The 22,853-nt window shown below is 38.0% G+C and overlaps 1 protein-coding gene across 4 annotated transcripts in view; it reads left to right on the top strand.

Moving 5' to 3' along the window:
- Positions 1 to 11,870: 11,870 nt before the first annotated feature.
- The window catches only part of DLGAP1 (DLG associated protein 1), a gene marked incomplete at its 5' end in the record, with an annotated part of 855,165 nt that continues 844,182 nt past the window's right edge, over positions 11,871 to 22,853 (top strand). For 3 of the 4 annotated variants that reach the window (XM_081077977.1, XM_081077978.1, XM_081077976.1), the window contains one exon: positions 11,871 to 12,533. The remainder of the gene's footprint in view (positions 12,534 to 22,853) is intronic. The other variant, XM_081077968.1, reaches the window with a different exon arrangement.

Below are 22,853 nucleotides of genomic sequence, written 5' to 3'. Positions count from 1 at the left end.
GCACACTAGTAAGATGGGGAGACATAGCTACCCTACCTAATACATAAAAACAACCCCAAGGAGGCAAAGTGGGGAGACAAAGAAACATGTCCTAAATAAAAGAACAGAACAAAGGTCCAGAAAAAGAACTAAACAAAATGGAGACAAGTAATCAGTAGATTACTTGACTCAGAGTTCAAAACACTTTTTATAAAGATGCTCAGTGATCTCCAGGAGAACTTCAACAAATAGACAGGAAACAGAAAAATGGAGATAGAAAATATAAAAAAAAAGAAACAAAAACAGTCAGAAATTAGAAATACAAGAACTGAAATGAAGAATACATTACAGGGATTAAGTGAATTAGAGGATTCATTAGATTCAATTAGATTAAGTGAAGCAGAGGATTCAATCAGCAATTTAGAAAATAAAGTAGAAGGACACCCCCAATCAGAACAGCAAAAAGAAAAATGAATCAAAAAACAAAATGAGACAGTTTAAGGGGCCTTTGGGACAACTTCAAGAGTGCAAATATTCACGACACAGGGATACCAGAATGAGAAGAGAGAAAGCAAGAAATTAAAAACCTATTTGAAGAAATATTGACAAAAAACTTCCTTAACCTGGTGAAAGAAATGGGTATTCAAGCACAGAGAGTTCCAAACAAGATGAACCCAAAGAGGCCCACACCAAGACCCATCATAATTAAAACGCCAAAAGTTAAACACAAAGAGATCATCTTAAAAGCAGCAAGAGGAAAGCAGTTAGTTACCTACAAAGGAGCTCCCATAAGACTGTCAGATGATTTCTTAATAGAAACTTTGCAGGCCAGAAGGGATTGGCATAAAATATTCAAAGTGATGAAAAGTAAGGACCTACAACCAAGATTACTCTGACCAGCAAAATCAACGTTTAGAATTAAAGGACAGATGAAGACCTTCCCATACAAAAAAAAAAAAAAAAGAAAAAAAAATTAAAGGAGCTCCTCACCACCAAACCAGTATTACAAAGAATCTTAGAGGGATTTATTTAAGATGGGGGGAAATAAATTAAAAAAAAAAACAAATAATAAAATGGCAACAATTATATATCTGTCAACAATAACTTTAAATATCAATTAAATGTTTCAATTAAAATATAGGGTGGCTGAATGGATAAGAAAACAAAACCCATACATATGTTGCCTATAAGAGACCCACTTCAGATTGAAAGATACACAGAGACTGATAGTAAAGGGATGGGAAAAGATATTTCATGAAAATTGAAACAAACAAACAAACAAACAAACAAAAAGCTGGAGTAGTAATATTTACACCAGACAAAATGGACTTAAAACAGAGGGTATAACAAAGACAAAGACATAGTCATGTTACTTCTGGTTATTTATCCAAAGAAAGACAAAATGCTACATTGAGGGACATGTGGTTCCATATGTTCATTGCAGCATTATTTACAGTGGCCAAGATATGAAGGAAACCTGGATATTCATCAAAGGATAAATGGATAAAGAAGAGGTGGTGCATATATGCATTTGAATATTACTTAGCCATAAAAAAAAAATCTTCCCATCTGCAACCACATGGATGGACCTGGAGGATATTGTGCTGAGTGTAGTAAGTCAGACAGAGAAAGACAAATGTCATGTGATTTCAGTTATAGTAAGTGATTTCACTTATAGTAAGTGAAATCTAAAAGGACAAAGTAAACAAATAAAACAAAAAGAAACTCATAGATACAGAGAACATTTTGATGGTTGCCATATGATAGCGGTCTTAGGGTGGGTGAAAAAGGGGAAGGGATTAGGGTATCGCATAAGGAATATAGTCAATAATATTGTAGTGACTATGTATGGTGTCAGACTATGTATGGTACCACATTTCTTGGGGTGATAGATGGGAGGTGGCTTGGGAGGCAGGGTGAAAAGGTGAAGGATTAAAAAAATACAAATTGATAGTTAGAAAATAGTCATGGGGATGTAAAGCAAAGCATAGGGAATATCTTCAATAATATGGTAATAACTGTATTGCCAGGTATGTACTAGACTGGTCAGGGGGATCACTTCTTAAATTATATAAATGTCTGATCATTATGCATGTAATGTCAATTGCATAGGGAATATTGTCTATAAAATTGTGATAGTGTTGTACAGTGTCAGATAGCTGCTGGACTTATTGTGGTGATCACTTCTTTAGATACATACACTGCGAATAATTATGTTTTATACCTGAAACTAACATAATATTGTATGTTAGCTATATTTTAATAAAAATATTTAAAAAATAAAATAAAATACTTATAGGACTCTTTTTTTCACCTTTATTAAGGTATACGTGAAAAATGAAATTGTAATGTATTTAAAGTGTACAACATGATAATTTTATGTACTTATACATTGTGCAAGGATCCCACTATTGGTAACTTAACTCATCACTCACCTCACGTATTTATCTTTCTTTTCTTTTTCTTTTGGTGAGAACATTGTACTCTTTTAGCACATTTTAATAATACAGTACGATGTTGTCAACTACAGTCATCATGCTTTACATTAGATCCCCTGATATTATTCATTGTATAACTGAAAGTTTGTATCCTCTTACCAACCTCTGTCTATTTCCCTCATTCCCCAACACCTGGCAACCACTTTTCTACTCCGTTTCTATGAGCTTGGCTTTTTGTTTCACATTCCACATATGAGTGATAACAAGCAGTATTTGCCCTTCTCGGTCTGGCTTGTTTTACTTAGCATAATGCCCTTCAGGTTTATCCATGTTGTTGCAAATGGCAGGGTTTCCTTCTTTAAGGCTGAATAATATTCCAGTGTGTGTGTGTGTGTGTGTGTGTGTGTGTGTGTGTGTGTGTGTGTAATGCATGCATGGGTGGACATTTAGATTGTTTCTATACCTTGGCTATTGTGAAAAATGCTGCAATCAGCCTGGCCCAAGCTCCTTCTTTGTTTTTGGTGGCTCCCAGTAGTCAAGGATGTATGAAGGCCTGTCAGCATCTGGTTGCAGACTGACTGGAAGCTGAACTCTTAGGCAACAGATGGGAAAGTATGTAGTTACATTCCTGAGAGAGAGACTGGGAGATGGGCATATTTGCCTGTTCCCTCTGTACTGGGCCTGGGTGTATAGCCTGGTTGGGGAAGGGCTCCTGCACTTGTTAGCAGGTATTTCTTTGTGGACTTGAGAATGCAGGCCCCATTTTCTGTTTGGGACAAGAGATTTGGGGTCCTTCATTGGGTGGCAGATGAAAATCTAAGGCCACAGATATGTATACAAACTCCATCCTGGGAGATACTTGCGTCTTGATATTATTGGAGCCAACTGGAGGGAGGAGGTGAGAGAATTGTTCTCCAGAATCCCTGGTCTCTGGGTAGATCATGGCCACTCCCTAGTACCTGCTAAATTAGAAGGTTAACCCTCAAGTAGCAGTTTTCAAAATATACAAGTAAACATCTGTCACGCAGAGGACCCTGCTCGCTGCACCATTTGTCATGCGGGGCGGCCTGCGTGGTCTCTGCTCCCGCTCCCCACATAAGAACGCAGGACATGGTGAGGCCAAAAAGGAACACACATGGAGACATAGGTAGGGGAGTCACACCACTATAGTCTCACTGGAGGCTGGATTCACACGACGGTCAACCTGCTGTCTGCTTTTCTGCCAACTGACCGACTCCCCTCGCTAGCTGCAATCCGCCATGCTAACTGCAATCCGCGCTTGCTACCTCAGCCACCATCTTCTTGCTAGTCCTCATTTTCTGCTACCGTAACCACGGCAGTTATATTAGTGGCCAATGGCTCACTGGTTACAGCTGACGGCCAAGTAGCCACAGCTGATGGCCAGCCAATCACAGTTGATGGCCATTTGCTACCTGAGCCAGCACTTTTCTATGTGAGGCCGAGAGCCTGGAAACGGCTCTCTGGGGCTTTGTCCCCACAACATCTTTCAGGGAAAGACATTGGGGAGAGGGGGTGGGGAGATACGCCAGGTGAGTGCTTATTCCCATTAAGAATTGCTTCTTTGTTTGCTAGAGTCTTGTGTATCTCATGGACACTAGCCCCTTAGCTTTCAGAGCTATGTGTTTTGGGAGCCCTCCCTCCAGCATGTGTCTTAAAAGTTAGGGTGCTAGATGTGGGGTCTCAAGCTATCTTTCCTCAGGGAGAAGCTGGGAGTTGGGGTTTTCTCCGGATTATCTGGCTCTGGGCTGAGGTGGGGTTTAATGCTAGAGGGAGTCTTAGCCTTTCCTAACCATTTTAATGTGAGCATTTTCTCATTCTTCCAGTGTGTAGGAATCACTCGACTTGTTTCTAGATCTCTTTCAGAGGAAATTGCTCCATTAGTAGCTGTATATTCAGAAGAAAGGGAATCAGGAACCTCCCAAATTCACCATCTAGATTGACTCAATCTGTTATTGACTGCTTCAGGACCCTCCATACTGTTTTCCATGGTGGTTGTACCAATTTATATTCCCATGAACCATGTAAATATCCCTTTTCTCCACGTCCTCACCAACAATTTGTTATCTTTTGTCTTTCTTGTAATATACTTCCTAGCAGGTTCTTTGACAATTTTTAAATTGGGTTGTTTGTTTTTGTTTTTGTTTTTGTTGTTTTGGCTATTGAGATGTATATTTTTGATATTAACCCATTGACAAATGTGTGATTTGCAAATTTTTCTCCCATTCTATTGGTTGCCTTTTCATTTGTTGATGGTTTCTTTTGCTGTGTAGTAATGTTTTATTTTGATGTAGTCTCACTTGTTTATTTTGGCTTTTGTTCTTTTGCTTTTGTTGTCAAATCCAAAACATAATTTCCAAGACCAATGTCAAAGAACTGGTCCCCTATGTTTTCTTCCAAAAGTTTTATAGTGTCATTTCTTACATTCATATCTTTAAACTATTTTGAGTTGATTTTTGTGTATGGTATAAGATAGTGGTCCAGAATCATTGTTTTGCATGTGGCTGTCCAGTTTTCCCAACACCACTTATTGATGATACTTTCCTTCCCCATTGACTATTGGCTCCTTTGTTATAAATTAATTGACCATGTATACATCAGTTTATTTCTGGGCTCTCCATTTTTTCCCATTGGTCTATGTGTCTGTTTTTATGCCAGTACCATACGTCTTGATTACTATCACTTTGTAATATAGTGAGAAATCCGGAAGTGTGATGACTAGCTTTGTTCTTTCTCAACATTGTTTTGTCTTCAAGGTCTTTTGTGGTTCCACACAAAGTTTAGGATTGTTTTTTTCTATTTCTGGGGAAAATGCCATTGGAATTTTTATAGAGATTGCATTGAATCTGTAGATTTTGGGGGTGTTGTATGGACATTTTTACAATATTAATCATTTTAATCCATAAGTGCAGTTTGTTTTTCATTTATTTGTGTCTTCTTCAATTTCTTTTATCAATGTCTTATAGTTCTCAGTATACAGATCTTTCACCTCCTTGGTTAAACTTAGTCCTAAGCATTTTATTCTTTTAGATGCTATTGTATATGGAATTGTTTTAGAAGGAATTCTTAAATACAAAACTTCTAGACAAAAAAAAAATCTGCATTATATCTTTTCTCAAAATGTGTACAATAGTATACTAATTAAGTTTTTTAATTATCAAGATATTCTGATTCTTTCTCCAACTTTTATTATAATGCTGATATATAGATGGTCCAGGTGCCTGTACTATATCAGCCATCCCTAGTATTGTGTGAACATATGTTTATTTGTTTTTTAACATTTATTGTTCTTGTATTTGTTCAAATTTATTTTTTTCCCTATTTCAAATGCTTTAATTATATTAGTTTGCCAGAAGTTCAAAGAGCATTTTATGAATTTGACCCCAAAGGCAATAGAAGTAAAAGCTAAAATAAACAAATGGAACTATATCAAATTTATTTTAAGCTATAAATTGTTATTTCTAACATGTTAAAATTATTTTAATAATTTTTAAAATCCAATATGTGAAAAATTATGCCACTCAAATAAATTATTTTGATAATTTAATGACTACAGAATCAGATTGTGAAGGGCTTTGCATGTCATACCTAAGGTTTTGTTTTTATCTTGAAGACAAGGAGGTTGTACTGAAAATGTAAAGCAGTAGAATAAAATAGATAGCTTATTGTTTTAGGAATTTGATAAAATTTGGTGACTAGATATAGTCGCTAGATATAAAACAGAAGGAAAAGTCTCAGAATGACATCTATATTTCTGGATTTAGTATCTGAATATATGGTGGAATGGATCAGTAGTAGGAAGACTGTAGAAAAGTGCTAATGCAGGATGGAAGATGGCCCATTTGGTTTGTATATATTGAGTTTGTGATATCTATACATTTCTTTCAGATGGAGATGTTACATGTATAGAAATGCTGGCTTGAAATTCAGCATTGAACAATCCTATCCCCTAAAATTTTCTCATTCTTTAGTTTCCATGGAACCGCTGTTTTCATATCATTTCTCTCCTGGGTTTCCTCCCACTGCTAATGTTGGGCTCTCCCTTCCCAATAGATATTGTATAGGCTCCCCTGGGTCCTGTCCGAGGCTCTTTTCTCTTCAGAGATCTCATTATAACCACTGTCCTCAGCTACCATCTTGGGGACATGATGATTGCAACTTAATAGAGGTAGTAAGAAAACTGGGGGCAGGTGACTAGAAGAAAAATTCAGAGACAGTAAAGTAATTGAAGTTTATAGTAGAAAATTTAAAAACTCAGTTAGTAATACACAGCATAAAATTCTAATTAGAGATTAAGAAATAGAACTTCAAAGGATCTTTTTGTTGGGAAAATTAGACCACCTTTATCAGAACAAAGCCAGATTGCAATGTACAGGACTCATACCATATTGCAGTGGATGAAAAAGTAAATGGGGGTGTGGTGAAGGTGACACGAGGAGCAGACAGCGTACATAGATTAATGTATAAACAAAACGATAGGATATAAAAGAAGTGTTGAAACAGAAGTTAAATCAATTTAATTCCAGCATTTATATCTTTAATAAAAAATGTTAAATAAAACATAAAGCAAAAATGTTCCTGGAAAAAGCATTTGAGGATAACAAGACCATTTTATTTCACTGGATTGGCTATTAAAAAGAAAAACTAGACATGATGTCTTCATATGTCACATATATATGTATTTGTTTAGCATGAAAAATAAAGTTTTAAATTTATTAAACCTGGTGAGTGATGGGTTGTAAATTTTGGCTACAGGTTATTTATATCACACATAGTCTTCTACTAAATTATATTAAGATATATACTGAAATCACAAAATATTCTCTAAATAGTTCAGGATAACTCAGTCCCACAAATATGTATTGATTTTCTATTTAGAGTAATTATTATGCTAGTAGTATGGCCAAATTGGATAGCTACAGTCTCAAAAATACCCAGATAACCCAAAATTTTTAATATACTGTGGTAAGGACTAAGACAGTAAGTAGTAGGTGTGATGAACACTGGCAACACTTAATCCAACCTAACGATTTATGCATGAGAAATACTGAAGCAAGCCTTGAAGGAGAAATAAATATTAACCTGTATAAAAAAGCAGAGAGAGGGCATTCAAGACAGAGAGAATAGTATGATAAACTTACAGATATATGTATTCCACAGCATGTTATATGAATGTTGTAAGCAGTGTGATGTACTCAAGCATAATGTATAAATCATGAGAGCAAAGGCTGAAGAGAGAGATAAAAGCAAGTTTATGAAAAGACTTGTAGGTCATGATAAGGAGCTAAACTTTATAACTTTATAAGGAGCTAAACTGTAGGGAAACCATTAGATTAACACGATTGGGGTTGAATTTTTAGAAGACCATTCTTGCTGCTATGAAGAAGAGGCAAGATTGAGGGAAAAGAAAGAAGTTAGGAGGATAATAACCCAGAGATGAGACGGTGAAAAAGCTTGATGGGAATATATAAAGAAATGGGAATATAAGAAGGGTTTAAGATCAATTCAGATGATAAGAGAAATCAACGGTGTTTGGTGATGGATTAGATTGGTGAATGCAAGTCTAGGATAACTCACAGGATTTTGGCATTGGTGACTTGGTAGATGATAGTGCCGTGAATCCATATAGTAAAACAGGAAAAGGAGTACATTTGAATGGAGGGAAAGGGCAGAAACTGAGGAGTTTAACTTGTAGCTATTAAGCTTGGGGTAGCAGTGAAAGTTCCAAGTGGATTTGTCCAAGTAAGTCTTTGGATTCACAAATAAGTAACCTAGCTGAGAGGTCAAGGCTGAAGATATAGGTATGGGATCACCATTTAAATGTTACGTAAAACCAAAGAAAGAATGAGAATGCTTTGTTAATGCAAAAAAAAGCATGTCTTTCACACTTACCATTAACTTTTCCCTTTCAGTTCTTTCTTCTTTCACAACTATACTTCATTTTAATGGGATTTTACCTGTTTAACCATGTTGTGGTTTAAGAGGAATGGTACCATTTTTATTTAACCAGACAAATAAAAACTCATGAATAGGAATCCTATCTCCATGGTTTCCAATTTCCTGTTTTTACCAACACATTACTGACTTAGCCTCATTTGAGCTATCTTCTCCAGAAGTAGATATACAGTATTTTGCTGTGTATAATGTGCTCCCGTGTATAATGCACACCCATGTTTTTGGCCCAAACTTTCACAGAAAAAAAATCTTTCATTTTAATTTTTAATTCAAAATTTTATTTGTTTACATTTAAGTATTGTTTTCCGTATTATAAAGGAATTTTAGCATTTACTTTTCAACATATTATGGTTCATTTTATGTAACAAATAATTACAAAACACAAAAACAGATAAAAGATACAAGAAATTTTATGTACCCGTAACAAATCTACAATATTTACTCATCATAGAATGCAAAGAAGTTTGAAATCAGTTTAAGTGAGTTAAAATCAAGATGTTAACAGACTGGCATTCTTTCTGAAGACTCTAGGGGAGATCTTTCTACCTTTCTGAGCTTCTAAAGACTATTTGTAGTCCTTTGCTCATGGCTGCATTCCTCTATCTTCAAAATGTAACACTGTACTGTACATCTGAAGCTGAAGTTGAACAATAATGAATGTCAACTATAATTTTATATATATAATATATTTTATAATATATATAATATATTATATATACATGTATAGTTATATATATAATTTTATAATATACATATTTACAAGAAGTGGAGTACAGCATTAGGAATAGAGACAGTGGAAATGTAATGGCTATATGTGATATCAGAGGGGCAGTGGATGGGAGAAGGGGGGTTGTCACTGTGTGAGGGATATATATGATAAATGTTTAACTATTACATTGTTTTGTGCACCTGAAACTAATTAAAAAAAATGCATTAGGCCAACCTTTGCTTCAATCATCCCATGTTTTTCTTCTGCCTTTGACATCAGGAAGATGGGGTAACTCAGGATTACATTTCCATCCCAAGACCCTTAACTTAATCACACTTGCAAATTGTCATGTAATGTAACATTCACTGGTTCAAGGATTAGGACATGGACATCTTTCCAGGGCTATTATTCAGCTATTACACACTGTCTCTGACTAGAAATGAACACAGCGGCTAGCCCTGGCTTATAGTAGTGGTTACAGGCAATATGCTTTATATAAATAAGGTAACTGGTCATATATACTTAGGGTACCAAAAAAATATATACACATTTTAAGAAAGGAAAAATCTGTATTAAAATTACACTGATGGTAACCACTTTGAGCACTTATTATAATTGCAGAAGTCAATCATGATTTATATTCATCTTTTGTTATCAGTATATATTGAGTATTACAATTTTAATACAGCTCTTTCCTTTCTTAAAATGTGTATACATTGTTTTGGCATTCTCAGTATATTTAAACAGCTTTCCTTAACTAAAAACAAGCATATGTATAATAACTACAAAAAAAGTGCTATCAGTTTTACTTGCACAACATCACTGTTTATTTCCAAATAACTCTAATTATAATGCAAATTTCATAGCCAGTCAATGTAACAGACATTTATCCGTGTTTTTTTTTTTTTTTTTAAGCATCAAATTCTCATTCCTCTCAGGTCCTTGAACTTGTTTTGAGAAATTACCTATCTTCAATCATGTGTACTTTTGGAAGGGTGATAAATCCAGATGCCTGCCTTCCATTCTGAAAGTTAAAAAAACAAATGTTTCCTCTCTCTATGCTGGTACAGTTTGAAGTTTCGCCAGTCAAATTCTCTACCCTATGACGAATCTTGATCTAGTAGCATAAGGTTAGGAGTTAACAGTTGGCATGTATTCATGTTGACTAAGGAGCACCAAACCAAACTGTTTCTGTCTTTCGAGCTCCCAAGCCCTCTTGTATTTCCTCAAATCCTGTTTCCAAGACTCCTTTCAATTAGGAAAGCTTTCAATATCTTACCAATAAATTACTTCCTCTTAAGTTCACTAGATTTGTTTTCTGTCACTTATAGTCAGAAAAGCCTAATGATAATAGTGTTATGTAGAAATTATTGATGTGGAATTAAATTTACCATAAGAATTTTGTATGAAAATTTAGTTTTTGCTTCAAGTAATTTTATTTACCTAAGTCACATAATTTGAGTTAAGACTTGACAATTATATTAGACTTCCTATTTATGTTATCTCATTAAAAATTCTATGGATTAAATTCTATGGATTTTCTAGATTATAAAGACATTTTCCTATATCAGTACTTTGCCTTTTCATAGACTGTTATTAGAAGCCTAAGTGCCCCATATAGTCATTCTTGAATTAGCTGTACTGTACACCTGAAGCTGAAGTTGAACAATAATGAATGTCAACTATAATTATACATATATGAGTTTTTTTAAAGCACTGGTGATGGTGGTACTACAATGCTGAGGATTTACCTCCCTTTCTTTGAGTGTCTAGTGGTTTAAAGATTTTCTTTTTCTCTTCAATGGAAAATCACTCAGTGAAATTGCGGAAAAGTGATTATTTATCTGAGTCATATTTATATGGAAACTGTTTTTCACTTCCCTGCATTTTTAGAACTGTTTTCTTTAAAAAGGATATTCTATTAATATTTATAATTAGATATCACACAAAGCAGATGCTAAATCTTATGCTATAACTTTATGGGCACAATTACATAAAGAACATTACATACTCTTTGGCGTAATATTCTCTCTGGAAGCTGTAGCACAAAGGACATTCTCCATGAAGATGCCCATTCTTTTTTGAGTAGAGGGAAACAGCAAGATGATGATTAACCTTGATTATTACCATCCAGAACATTAGTACTTAAATGGGTAGAGAAGGAGCTCAATGGATACTTGTTTTTTTCTCTTTGACCCATATTTCAGTTCACCTATCCATATTGTTTATCTCTGTTGTTACTTTGAAGCCATATGAATTCTTCCTATTTTCGGAGTACTTAGAGGTGAGGACCTCAGCCTGTGTGAATGAGACTTGCTTCCAAATGCAGGTGGAGTGGATTGTGGAGACTTTATTGAGGTCAGAGGACTGGAGAAAAAGGGGTTTGCTTTTCTGATTACCTTTCGGCTACACCAAGAGAAACCGGTGGGACATATACAGTGTAATCAAATCCACACAGACTTCCAAGACCTGTCGTTATATAGATGGGGAAACGGAGGCTCTAAGGAATAACTGAAAGTAATGGCACGGGGTTTGACAGTCGGTCCTTGTGAGTCTAGACTCTTTCCACTACCCTGTTTCCTCTGTAGCGATTACTTCTTCAAACATTTTACTTGGGACCCTGATGATGGAGAGGAGAGAACAGCAAACCCTCTACCCGCCAACGTGATCTCCTGTGATAGAAAGTGTTCTGAGTTCCTAATCCCCTCCCTTGAAAAGGCAAGGTTCGGAAGAGCTGCTGGCCAGAGGGTAGGGGAAGGTCTAATTCTCTTGAGACGCTGCTGCGCAGGGAAAAGGATGTGGCACGCCCACTAACGGGTGGCCGCCTCTGGGTTCCTTACCAGGGATGTGGGGCTTTCCTCTCTGATCGGAGTGAGAGAACTTGCCACCACGAAGGCTGAGCGGGCAGAGCCCACAGGCCCGGAGCACGCTCGGGGAGACGCCGGCGCCTCCCGGCGGCCTCGGCACGTGCCTGAGCTGGGGACAAGGTTAGTGGCCTCGCCGTAGTAGCTGGGGCGGGTGGGAGCCGTGGGCTCCGGGCCGCGGCCGCCGCCCACCCCCGGCTCCCGTGGTTGGGCGGAGGAAGCGCGGGACTCCTCCTCCCCACCGTATTAACATGCACCCAGAGGCGGGTGACCAGCTCAGCTTCGCCGCCCCAGCCCGCCGCGTCCCGGCACTCAGCCTCGGCGCCGGAGGGGAGCGCAGCGCTCCGGGGCCGCCATCCGGAGGACACGGCCTCTTCCACACCTCCGGCCAGTCGGCAGCATCGGCGGCGGGAGCGGCCGCGGCCACCTAGGCTCTTCTCCCGAGTCCTTCCGCTCACACCGCTGCGAGCCTGTCCTGACCGCGAGAACACCCTTTCGTCCTCCCTCTGAGACTCGTGGGACCGACGGACGGACGCAGGGACCGAGGGCCGGACTGCGGGGAGCGACAAGGTAACGCCGCGCTGCGCGGTGGGGTTGGGGCGTGCGCGCGTGGCAGCGGCCACTGGAGTCCCGACAGCTGCCACGGCCGCGGGCGCGGCGGGCTAGGTGTCTCTTGCCCGCCGCTTCTCTAGTCAGCGGAGGGACCATAGGCTGGGCTCTTGGCCGCGGGCCCGTGCAACCCCTTCTCCCTCGCCTTCCGCCGCCTGGGGCGCAATCCCCGGCGCGGCCCCCTGAGAACCTCGGGGACCCCGGGGCGGCGCGCCCCTCTTCTGGCGTGCGGTCCTTTCTTCTCTTCCTGGGGGCCCCGGGAAGGGATGGATTTCTAATTGCTACAGGGTCCTGGAAGGGAGAGAGGTTGACACCAGTCTGGATCCTCTCCACTGGCCAAATTCATATCACCCCCGACCCCAACCCCTGACGCACCTTGCAGGGTAATAGGGGACTGCTCACTGCAGGGGATTTCTCCACTAACTCCTGGGTCTTTTCCAAAGCAAGTTGCTGCACTTGCTTTTTAGGTGACATTTTGGCAGTGGTTGCGGAGACCCTCCTCCGTGTGTGTGCGCGCGCGCGCGCGCGCGCTCCCTCAGAGAAAAAGGCAGAGAAACAGAGGCACAAAGAGAAACAGAGGCACAGGGAGAGATGGGAGATACAAGAAGAGAGACATACACAGAGGACAGGGTCCAAGGGGGAGGTCGCTGGAAAGTTGCCCCCGCCCGCCGCGGAGGCCAATTCCTGGCGAATCGCGTGGCTAGCCATGAGACTCGGTATTCAAGGACTTGAATGAGCAGGACTGGAGCCTAGACCAAACAGGGATCTCTCCTTGGGGCTGGGAAAGATAACAAATTGCACTTTCATTGAAGGGCATCTGCAGCTGCGGGAGGGACCTTCGCAGGGCCTCGGGGGATGAAGACCCTGCATTCAGGACTCGGGCTGCTGCGCTCTTCTCGCAAGGCGAGCTGAGCTGTCCTTGCTGCGCTGGAAGGCTCCGGGGGGGCCGTGGGAAGAAGCGGCCCGGCGCTCGGGTGCCCAAGACACAGAGTGCCTGTGCCTGAGCGCCGCTCCCGCCCCCAGCTCCCGGGCTCGCCTCTCTCCTGGCTAGTAACGCTGTGGAATTTTTTGTTTGAGAAGCGGAATGCGTGCGGAGGGAAAGGGCTGGAGGTGGCCAGACAGCCGGGAAAGGGATGCCAGTGGGTGAGATGCTAATTTCTTTTATGGACTCAGGCGAGACCTTGCACTCTTGACACAGTGAGGCTGGCTCCGGTGCGTGAGAAATCAATGCTCCCTGTCTTCCCTGGCACAACACGTGAAGTGATGGAATTACAAGATGAAATACATATAATGAAAGTAACAAAGACAGATCTTTAGCTTTGAGAGTTCACGAATGGCTTTGTAAAGTGCTGATGGAGCAATATGAGTTGTAGTCAGATCCTGGCATGAGGAATGTTTAGAACTAGGAAAGCAATTTTCGGACTGAATGCGAACATCTTGTAAATTATTTTTACCAGGAAGGAGCTAACAGCGTTTTGACTGTTATTTACAGCAGAGTTTCAGTTTCAGGAAACAACTTTCACTGGCCTGTCTAATTTTGCGTATATTGCAATAGTCTCCATTCCAACTTGAATGGAAATGACATGAAGGCAAGATATAAGTACTTTATCTAATGTCATAAAGGATAACGTTTTCTTTGCTTATATTTGTAAAAAAGAAATTCAGAGCCATATTGAATATATCAATCCAAAATGTATGAAATTTAAATGTTTAGGTTGTAAAAGTTACTCTTGCTTCAGAAAAATTCATATTCTGTCACAAAATAGGAAAGTTCATAGAAATCTGGTATCAATAGCCTTGTTATTAATTTCCTTAAGATTTATTAGTTCAGTTTAAAATTGCTGTAGGGAAGTCACTGCCTTGAAATATTTCTAGTTCCAGATCTAAAATTCTATGAATATTAGAAAAAAATCAACTCATTTAAGAGAAAATATTAATTACTTTGTATGAGAGAAACCTTGAATGTGTTTGCAAATACAGGGTATTTAAAAAATTTTACATCTATTTCTCTATATATTTCTATTGTAAGACTAGTTTTCCAAATAAAATATTTTATCTCAAAAATTACAGGAAATATAAATATTGGCAAATGGATCAGGTTAACAGAGTCTTTAAAAAAAGTATGAAGTAATTTTCTGACAAAACTCTTCAAATCACACAAGAACAATTATGCTTTTGTGGGGAATATTGAGTACGTGAATTTTCCTTATGGGAAATTTTCATGGTTTAGCATCTTTAATTTCTCCTTCAATATAAACGTTGTCCTGCCAGGCCAAAAACCTTCATAAAGTATATCAGTGATCATTGAAATCAAGACTTTTCTCTCAAAATATTATGGAGCTTATATAGAGAAATTGCCCAAATCTAAATGCTGTTCTACTTTCTAAATCTTTCTAAGCTTAAGTGCCCTATTGAATCACACTTGGAAATATAAATTGCATGTATTTTGATTGGACTTGATTAGATGTGTATACCTTTGTTCTATATAGCCACCTAGATTGATTATTTTTTTAAATATAAAATTAAAACTGGGCAGAGGGGAACTGAAGTTTTGCTAACTACTCATTTAGAGATATGTGGCATAGTAGTAGTTTCAGTTACAACTTGAAACATGTGCCACATTCTTTGAATAGCAATTTCTGGAAACAAAGAATTAAGAGTTCTGATTTTGATTTTTATATTTAAAATACAGAAAAAAAATAGTAAAAAGGCTATCTAAATGTATATTTTTATAGTGACGTTTCTATGATAGACTCAAATTCACATTATGGTGTCTTCTTTGTAGTTCCCATAAATTGTTCCACCCTTTATCAGAGCAACTTTGTTCTATGCAAAAGGATTTCTTTCCTTTTAAGAAGCGTTCGATTGGAAGACTTTTATGAAGATTTCATCTCTATAGAAACCACTCTTGCCTCTTCTTGCTTAATTTAAGGAAATGATATATTTGTAAGTTATTTTGTTTCTTTTTTCTTGTCATAAGTATTTTCCCTGGCTAAAGGAGCACCATTAAAGCAGGAAGGCTGAAAGGACTTTTGAAAAATCTAAACACTTTTTTTCCAATCCTCACCTCCCACACTTACAATCTATGCCTTATGTCTGTGGTATGTTGCTCTCTTTGTACATTTTTATTTTAAAGAAGCAGAATCACAAGACCATTTTCTAGCATTCTCAAAATCTTTGTGCTGATGAGACACTTGGAGCTTCAAAAGAACCCCAAGTCTTAGGCTGTCTCATTTATTTCCAAAAGATCTAAAGGGCTTCTAATTCTCCATTTAAAAAACAGAACAAAACAAAACAAACACACAAAAAACAATAACTTCAGTGGCCTCCCCCAATTTTATTTTATGTTTTATCCTGGGGAATTTGCAGACTGAGTCTTGTTATTGCCCTATTCTCCAGACGTGTAGTCTATCAGGAATTGTCAAAGATGTTGTTCCTAGAAAGATCAAATATTTTTCTGCAACAAAGGAGGATTTAGAACTAATCTTCAGTCATTCACTTTAATTTATTTAAACATTCACTGACGACTCATTGTATGAGATACCAGGTACCAGTTTCTTTTAACACATATCTATTTGGCTTATGCAAAATATACGTTTGAGATATATATCTATATATCTCTATCTCTCTATCTCTATCTGTCTGTCTGTCTGTCTGTCTGTCTATCTGTCTATCTATCTATCTATTTTTTCTCTCTCTGTACAAACACACAAACACACACACACACACACACACACACACACACTCACACTACCTTTTTTGTAACCCTGAAACACTCAAACCTGCAGAGCAAAACATGTGGTTCAGAACAGGAAAAATGGGATGGAGCTACAAGGAGGTTAAAAAAGTGAATGACTTCCCTTTGAGGTCTTTCTTCCTTACTCTGATTGCACAGAGGTTGGTATTGTATATGAGATGTACTGAGCCATCAATTTTACATCCTTCACTCTACTAGATGGTAGGGATCAGACTGGTGGACAAGTTGAGGAGCTAGAGATTTTCTCTGCCTTTATTGACTTAAGATTTCTCCTGGTTGGTGTTTATTTTCTCCTTTCTGTAGGAGTTGATGATTACTAGGTAACAAGTAATATCCCACTTCAGAAGACCAGCTTACACACAGAAAGCCCTCTGGATATATTGCTACAGATCTTTGGCCCAGATTCTTGGGTCTTTTCTTGGGTAGATAAGAACCAACATAGCTGGGCTATGATTGCCCCACTTGGGGTTGTTGTGAAGTATTAAGTTGGTGCAAAAGTAAGTGTGTTTTTTGCAATTCTTTTTTAACCTTTTAAGCAACAATTACATTTGTACCAACCTAATAACTAGCTGTCAGTGTTCTGGATCTGCTAGGAAGATGTAAAACCACTATCTTCCTGGTGATTGTGCAAAACGAAACTGTTCATTTTCATATTCCCTTATCACAGTTTGCTCATCTACTGTCATTGACAATTTTTATATCTCCACTCAATGCTTTCTTATCAGATTTGTAAGCAACATAACAAAAGCAAGCATGAAGAGTGATTTGGCAGTGTATTAACTGCCCAACCCTGCCAGGTTTTCTTAGCATTCAGCAGAGGTCTTATTGAAGCTGTGGATAAGCAATTAGGAGAGGAGGATTTGTGCTGGGACTTGCTTATCTCCCTAGTTTGTGCATCCCAGCCTGCACCTCGAGGGCTCAGAGACATTTAAATGGCTCCCACAGGAGGCTTTTGGGAAGGTCTCTCTCTCTGGGCGCATATCCAGCACTGCTGCTTTTCTCCGTGACATGTTTTTGGCTAATTTGAAAACATCTGCTAGAGTAACTTCCCTTTTAATTCTAGTACTGGAGAATGGTTATGAGTATATGATAGGAGAACAGGCATTAATCCTCACTCTGACCTCATGATTATAACCTTTCCTAGGAGACCCTTTCTTTCTCGGTTTCAATTTCAGTGGAAATGCAGTGGAAGTCTATTTCTGGACTAGAAATTTCCCTGCTAGATATTACTGAGATTTCTTTACAAAAAACATGCTGCGGTTTCAGAGGAAAATGGTATTGTGATCTCAGACTTTGCAAACAACTATTCTTTGATATGATTCATCACACTATTCTAGCAAAAAGACAAGGCACAGTTACTGCCTTTGAAGCTCTTTTCCTAGACATTAACCCAGAAGGCAAAGGAACCTTTTTAATTCTATCAAATAGGGATGCATTTTTCCATTTAGAGCTCAGAAGAGGCAGCAGGGAAACCTTGGAGTGGTAACACATTTAGAAGTTTATTCTGTGAGCCCTGGCCTAGGCAATTCAGGTGAGACTCACTTGACTCCATAGCTTCTATGAAGCTGGATAAGCTGTCTTTCCTGTGCTCTCTTTGGAACACTCTTTCTTACATTGTTTCCTCTTTCCCAAACCTCAACTGAAAAGTCATTTAGTTAGTAAAGCCTGCCAGTTGAATGCAGTTTTAGAACTCTATATTTTTTTCAGTGATCCTTTTACAGTAAGTAATGAATTGACTTTTGTGATTATCCAATTGACTGCCTTCCCCACTGAACTGTGCATTCCATGAAATCAAGAACTAAATATAACATGTTCACCATATATCACCGATGCCTAGCATAGCACCTGGTACTTAATAAGTGGTCAGTAAACGTTGGTTGAGAGAATGAATGAAAAAACAAATGAGTGACTGGCCTGACTGTAAGGACCATAACTCTGAGAGTAGTATGTGGTTTTTGCATGCCCGCCTTGCAGTCTCACACTCTACATTCTTTGGTCTTAAGCATACTCGGATAATATCTGGTAGACACAGGGCTGAAATAAAATAATGATAAAATAAATCAAAAAAAGACTTCCTTTTGTCCCTTCCTTTTTCTCCTCCTTCTCACTCAAAGTAAACATATTAATAGCTTAGCCACCCCACTTGTCTGTATATTGAATTTATCCTCATCTTTCAAGGCTTAGCACAGTTCTTTTCCCACCCTTTACCCCATAGGATTTAGCATTCCTTCCTGTGCCTCCTTTGAATCTGATTCATATTTATATCTTGGTTTTGTATTTCATGTTTTGTTTATGTGCCTGTCTACCTCCATGAGACCATAAGCTCAAGGGATAACAGAGATAGTGGGTAGAATAGGGTTTGCGTATGGAAGCATTACAACTATTCCTTGAGGATTGAAAGATCACAGGGATGAGAGACAAATGTAGAGGGATACAGAGAAGTGGTTACAACCGACTTTCATACTTGAGGCTGACTTCCAAATGGTTACTTAGAATCTATGAGGGGTGGCTCTCATTCATAGGGCATATTGGAACCTATCATTTAAAATTATATGGAATCATAGCCTTCTAGGTATTTTCTTGATTTTTTTATACAAGTTTATGGCCAAGCATATAGCACATTCTATTGTGTGTTTCTGAGATACTTAAATGATATGGTGAAGTTGGTCATCTTTGTCGATATGCTAACCTGCCGCTTGCCATGCTGCTTTAGATGCCAGATCTACTGTTCAGCCTTAAATGACCCGGGAGGAAAGGTAAGACTCAACATGGACAGAGCCCATGTTTTTACAAACTATGATGAATACAAGTTTCTTTAGATCTGCCTTTCTTTAATTGACAATTTAACATATTCTGCTTTAAGTATGCTAAGGCATCTAGATGATAGATGTTAGATATTTGGTACGTATGTAGCCTTTTCAAGTATCAGCAAACAAACAAACAAAAATTATAATATCTCCAGTGTAGTCTGTAGTATGGAGAGTACCGAAGTGCAAAATATTGTTCAAATCCTTGGCAGTTTAAACTCTAATACAAATGATACGATTAAGATGTAATCTTAAGAAGTAATTTGTAAAATGTGTTAAAATAAAACTAAGTGCTCAAATACCTGGGACAAATCATACTTTTCTTGGGTTTTTAAGGAGGGGCAGGGCTCAACAAAAAGTGACATTATTGTGGAATGCATTCTAAAGAGGAAGGTCCAGAGCTGGACTTGCATGATTGAGTATGAGTTAAATGGAAGAAGGATACCTTTTAAGATAAGGCACAACAATGTTTACAAAGATATGGAGATGCAAACCAACTTGGCATATTCTTGGTTCAGGGACGTGGTTTTCTGCTGTATCTCTTCTGGTGCATTTTAATTAGATCTGGAGATGAATTTAATTGAGAAGGATGAAGATACATTCTGGAGGGTTTAATCACTATACAATAATGCTAATGTTTAGAGTGGATAGGAGCATTGAAGAGTTTTGAATAGATGGTGACATGAAGAAGTTGTCTCTTGGATTGATGGAAGTAGATCAGTCTACTACTAAATTGGGACAGAGAGAAGCATTAGGAGGCCGTTGCACTAATTGAGGCATAAATGATGAGAACAAGGTCTAGGGAAACAGGAATGGGAGAAAAGAAGACATGAAATATTTTGACAAATTTTCAAGTAATATTTGACTCTTGCCTTTCTCTTTTACTCTGTATTTATGTCACAAACTATTTTGCAATTTTTATTAATTAAAAATTATTGGGAAATATATCAGTAATACCAAAAACTAAGTAATATTATATAAAACCTATGTACCCACCCCAAAGATTATTAAATAAGTAATTGCACATACTGTTAATTGCACATACGAGCACGTCTCCCCTCAGGAGTACTTACTCTGTATACTGAATTTTGTGTGTATCATTCCCATGTATGTGTTTGTACCTAAGCAATATAGTCTCATTTTGCTTTTTACTGTTTTTAAGCTATATAAACAGTGACGTGCTCTTTGTAGTCTTCACCTTATTTTAATTGATTAGTATTTTCTTCATGTATGTAGATTTAATTTATTCATTTTTACTGTGATATTGTAGTCCATTGAATTATTGTGATTAATGTCTCAATCTTCTGTTGATGGACATTTAGGATATTTCCTAGCAAGGCTGCTATGAACATTCACGTGCACCTCTCCTTGTGCTAACAAAGAGGAGCCTTTCCTTAGGACATCTCCTTAGGAGTGGAATTGTAGGAGGGAGGGATTTGTATGTTAACATTTAGCAGATAATGCCAAATTACCAAAAAGGGTTGTGCTTATTGATACTCCCACCAGCAGTCTATAAGAGTTCCTTTTGTTCCATATTCTTGCCAAATCTTGATGATAAAATTTTATTTTTTGCCAGTTGTATGGATATGAAGTGATATCCTTGTAGTTTTAATGTGTTGTTCCCTAAGTGCTAGGGAGCTCAAAACGTTGACCATTTTTTCCTTTCTTGATTAATATTCAGGTTTCTGTGGAATGCTTATTTATACATGTTGTCCGCTTTCCTACTGCTTAAAAAAAATCATTGATTTGTCAGAGCTATTTATATATTCTATATACTAGAGTTTTTCTGTAATATGCATTTTAATGATGTTCTCCCAACTGGTAACTTGTCTTTTCATTTTTATGATGTCTTTTGGTGAAAAGATTATTTTTAAAATTTAAAAATAGATGCATTTAAAAATTTTTTTGTTACTGCTGTATATGTATAATTAGACATATATTATAAAAGATGCATTTTTGATTCTTCTATTTATGGTACAGATAAGATAGCTTGTGTAAGAAATTATTTCCAGTTCTGAAGTGATAAAGGTATCCTTTCATATTTCATAAACTATCAAAGTTTTATTTTCACATATAGTTCTTCAAGACTTTTTTTTAATTAAAGTTTATTGGGGTGACAATGAAGACTTTCTTATTGATGGTTATTTTATAAAGCCTTTAATTACATTCCAAATTTGAGCAAAATGCATATGAATAATTTCTTTCGGTCTTAATTTCTTTCACATTCAGTTAGAATTTGTAGCAATTGTAGTCTGTGAATTCTGCTGTAGCCACACCACCTCAAGTCTTCGTCATTTTATGCCTGAAATACACGAAAGGCAGGTAATGGAACTTCTTGCCTCCCCGGTCACCTTCTGATTAAACTTGCATCTAGATTTACTTTTCTAAAAAACAGTCAAAGTCATTTTGAGACTCCTCTAATGTGGTCCTTGAGGCCATGAGGGCAGCAATCACATCCATTTTTATTCCCCTGGATCCCCCAGATCCAAGCACATTCCTGGACCTTGGTTGGCGTTCAGACACGTGTGTGATTGGGACATAAGCAGGAAGGCACAGCTGGCTCCTTTTGTTGTTCAGCTCCATTTTGTAATTAGTCCCCTACATCAAACCTCTCCTCCAAAACAGCCTCTGCTTGTCAGGACTGTGCTATTCTGCCCATTCTTTTTTCTTCCTTTGTTTCTTTTCTCTTCTTGTATTTAAATTCTTATGTCTTTGAATTGCTAACAGCAGATTCTCCTGGGGCTAGGACAAGGAGAGTCAGGGATTTCCCCTCCCCTTCATGTCCTTCCATACAGTTTGAGTGTTTTATCAAGAGCAAGGATTTCTTTTAAAAAAAATGTTTCAATGCCTTCTCTATCTTTCAAGGCCCAGTCAAATCTCACCTCTCACTTGAAGATTTTATGACTACTCTAGCCCAGGGTAAACTCTCCTCTGAATTCCAGTTGCCTTTTTCTGGATCATTTACTTTATGGTTCACATTTTAAACATTTTACGTGAGTAATCCTAGATTTTAAGCTCCTTTAACTGATGAATTGGCTTATATGCTTTTGTATCTCTCCTAAGCCAAACCCCAGTAACCAGCAGAGTGGTTTTTCAATGGGTGGCAGCTGCTTTCTTGATGATTGGTAATTAGTTATTGAAAGTGGCGTAGACTGAGTGGAGATTTGGACTGTGAAGACATTGGGAATTGTGACATTAGTAGAACATATAAGAGTTTGGGATCAGGAGCTAATTTGTAGTGAGAAAACTTGAGCTTTGTTTTGGTTATGTTGATTTTTGAGATGATAGTGGACATGGTCCATCAGCAACTTGGGAAACAATAAACCTAAGTTTTATAAAATGATAAAATTTGAAGTTTGATTAGGACATTATCTGCTGTAAGGTGATGTGTAGATTCATGATACTATCAGCTTTTTGTTTCTGTGCTCCGGATAAGAATGTTATCCACCCACCCCACCCCCATCCCATCCTGATTCTGCTATCCTGAGTCCCTTTGCTAGCCACTTTGCTAGTCACTTTGCTAACTTTGGGCAAGTTAATTAATTATTTGAGCTCAGTTTTCTCATCTGAAAAAGGAAGATAATTAAAATTACATATCAGAGGTTTTGAAAGGATTAAATGAGCCAAGCTATGTAAAGTATCCAGTTCATTGGTGGTCTCATGGTCGGCAATTACTAAATGCTATTATTCACAATATATTTTATCTGTAAGAACTAA

This window comes from Rhinolophus hipposideros (genome assembly GCF_964194185.1).
Source record: "Rhinolophus hipposideros genome assembly, chromosome: 17".
Lineage (NCBI taxonomy): Eukaryota > Metazoa > Chordata > Mammalia > Chiroptera > Rhinolophidae > Rhinolophus > Rhinolophus hipposideros.
Note: the sequence above shows the minus strand (reverse complement) of the source record. Positions and strands in the feature narration are given on the sequence as shown.